The 3,107-nt window shown below is 53.2% G+C and overlaps 1 protein-coding gene across 2 annotated transcripts in view; it reads left to right on the top strand.

Moving 5' to 3' along the window:
• The window catches only part of P2RX5 (purinergic receptor P2X 5), a 30,234-nt gene that overhangs the window by 949 nt on the left and 26,178 nt on the right, over window positions 1–3,107 (top strand). The window contains exon 2 of one of the 2 annotated variants that reach the window (XM_019511196.1): window positions 747–981. The gene's annotated coding sequence lies outside the window, so the exon portion shown is untranslated. Of the gene's footprint in view, window positions 1–457; window positions 982–3,107 lie in introns of those variants that run through there. The other variant, XM_019511195.1, reaches the window with a different exon arrangement.

The raw sequence follows: 3,107 nt of genomic DNA, 5'->3' as shown, positions 1-3,107 counted from the left end.
CCCTGTTCCCCCGAGCGCCGCAAGGAGTGACCAGGAACAATGGTCACAAGCTGGCGGAGGGAAGGTTTAAGTTGGACATCAGGAGGCGCTACTTCACGGTCAGGGCGGCTAGGGTCTGGAACCAGCTTCCAAGTGAGGTGGTGCAGGCTCCCACCCTGGGGGTTTTTAAGAGGAGGTTGGATGACCACCTTGCCGGGGTCATTTGACCCCAGTGCTCTTCCTGCCATGGCAGGGGGTCGGACTAGATGATCTGCTCAGGTCCCTTCCGACCCTAGAAACTATGAAACACCAGTGGGGAGTGAAGTCAGGCACAGTGGTGGGTGTGGGGGGGGGATGCTGATTTATCCAGGAGGCTGGCAGGTGCCCCCCTCTGAGGGAACTGGTCACTGCGAAACGGGAGCAGCTGTCAGTGCCCAGAGGGAGGGTACTGGGTTTGAAGACAGGTTCAGTGGCTGGGGTTTAGCAGAGTTGGAACCAAGCGGCTGCCTCGGGGGAAGTGGGAATCTGCAAATGGGAGGGGCTGAATCTTGGCAACACGCTGGGCTTTGCACAGCAGAACATGCCAGGCGTGACAGCCAGCCACGAGCCAGTCACCCGGACCAAGGGGAGGTATCGCCAACGGTGGTACCTGGTGGGGAAGGACATGAAGAGGCTATCTTGTTTCACAGCTGCTTAATTTGTTTTGGGAGACAGTCAGATGGATTTATTCTTGGGGGAGGGGAGTGTCTTCTCTGCTTTTTCTCCAGCAACGGGTGAGCCTCATGCTATTCAGAAGGTCAGTGTGGACAAGCCCCTGGGCCTCCAGCTTTGGAGGGACTGAAAAAGGCCACCAGTGCTTTCAGTCAAGGCTCCTCATTACTGCCTCCCCACCCATCACTCAGCACCTCCTTGCAAACCGGATCATCTCCATTTCGCAAGAAAGACCTTGCTTCTGTGTGGTGCCAGAGCCAAGGAGAGCGAATTGCAGCCTGATTGTAGACGGTGAGTCTGGAGTCACAACAACTGATCCGTGCCTGCTGGCTGCTCCCCTGGTGAAAGGAGGTTATTTGTAGAAGCGCAGGCTAGGAATAGGAAGCGGGGGGTTTCCAGGACAATTTGGATCTTAGACTACTTGGTAAAAATGAAGCATTAGGTCACTTCCTGGATGCCTGATATGCCCTTCCTTGCACCTGCCTTTGGAATAGGATCTCTGGCCCTGTGGAACAGCCGTCCTCCTCCCATCGGGAACAGCCAGAGTTCCTAGCTTGCGCGCACAAGCGCCTTGTGCACATGGGCTGTTTTTTTCAGGGCTCTGTTTAATATGAGAGGGATTATTTGGGTATATTCAAATCTCATCACTGCACTTAAGTCTGACCTGCAATGGTCAGGTCAGCAGCTGAGTCTTTCCTTGGGAGAAGCCCTAAATGAAATCTCACTCGGTGTACAGCAAGTGGTGACATTGGGGACTTGCAAGTGGATCGTGATAGTGAAGTGCAGGCTTCTCTCAGGCTAAGGCTGAGGCTTTTTGGGTGTGTTTTCTTCAGCTGTAGCTACTGTCCTGGCTGCTTTTCTGGGAGGGAATAAAACCTAGTAAAATCTGGAGAGGTGTTAAGGGCCTGCCCAGCTGCAGGTCCATAATGTATGAGTGTCCAAACCCTTGTGGGAGGAACGGTGTGTGTTTGAGCGCTGTCTTCTGCATTGCACAGCAGTCGTGCAAAAGGAGGGTTTATTTGGGCCCTGTGTGCACTGTGCAGTTTTGCTGGTGTAGCTGCCATGGCATGTGTGCATCTGAGAGTTGTCCCATAGCTGTGGACACCGCTGTGCAGCCAGGGCAGGCTGTTGCTAGCTTAGCTAATGTCAGTCAAGGAAGCGGTGCAGCTGTATGGGGAGAAAAACCCTTTCTGCTGCCATGTGCTGGCAGTCTGGCTATGGCAGAATTGACTCCTTCGTGTGACTCAGCCCATGGAAGGCCACGTAGCCCCAAAGGAGGAGTTTGGGGGTGGGGGTGGGTCTCAGGAGAAAACGTGGAGGTGGGCTGCAGGGTAGGGAGGGCTGTCATTGGAGACCCAAGCCAGCTACTTCCTGGATGGGACAGTCGTGCTTTGCCATGTGTTGGGGTGGGGGGGGTCACATGTGCTGTTTGCTGCCCCTCTGCTTAAGGAAATGGGATGTGGGTGGGTTTCTGCAAATGCACGACACCAAGAAAATGCTTGACTTCGCATCAGTGCTTTCTGCCAATGTATTAATTTATTATTGCTTCCTTTACTTAATTGCTATGCTGCCCTTCCCAGCAAGGGCTCAGGGTGGCAGCAGGAGAATGGAGCAGAGAACACAATCGAGGGAACATGCGTTGTTATCCAGGGCAGGGAGCAGGAATTGCTTCGTGACTCCAGCTGGTGGTTTGCATGGAAGCAAGAGGGCTTAGATGCTCGTGCCTGACTACCGGAGCGGTTCTTAGTCAGCAGTCAACCTTGTTAGTGCTGTTTTGCCTCAGTAATATCCTGCGCACGGTCAGTTCTGTGGAGCCTCTTCAGTGGCGGGTCCTTTCTGTGGCTTGAAGTGCGCTGCCTTTTAATTGTGGCGTGTGCCCTGATACTCCTGCACTACAGGAGAGGAGCCAGGTTTCTGTGCTCCATTCCTATGGTCTCTTCTGCTCTTGTCCTTTCTCATCTCTCCCACGATTCTCCAACCACTTCTGTTTTCTTGAAACTTGCAGCGAGCGGGATCGTGGCTGTAGCAGGGGCCTCTGCGCTGCTCCTTTCAGGCAGCTTTTCTTTATGAAGTGAATTGGAAGACTCTTTGACTTGCAAATCAAATGCATCCCATCCAAGAATTTAATCCTTTGCAGTTGCTGTAATGCAAGCCAAATCTGTTTGTGGCGATTGGATGGCACTTAAGGGATTAGTCTGGCCTGCCAAGATCGTGTATTAACCCAGCCTGCAGCCGTGTATCTCGTTGGGTCCTGGGGTTTTCCCCATGGAAGCTTGGTTGTAGTTTCTTTTATCTTTAATAGTAAACCCTTCCAATAAAGTCCTTGGTGCTCAGGTGGATCTGAAGCTCCCAAGAGCACAGAAGTATTCAAAGCTCTGAAGCCTTAATGTCCCCCCCCCCCCCCCCCCCCCCCCCCC

The sequence above is a fragment of the Gavialis gangeticus genome, unplaced genomic scaffold (genome assembly GCF_001723915.1).
Source record: "Gavialis gangeticus isolate Ggan-Ray unplaced genomic scaffold, GavGan_comp1, whole genome shotgun sequence".
NCBI lineage: Eukaryota > Metazoa > Chordata > Crocodylia > Gavialidae > Gavialis > Gavialis gangeticus.
The sequence above is the reverse complement of the archived record's forward strand: the minus strand, read 5'-3'. Positions and strand labels throughout refer to the sequence as shown.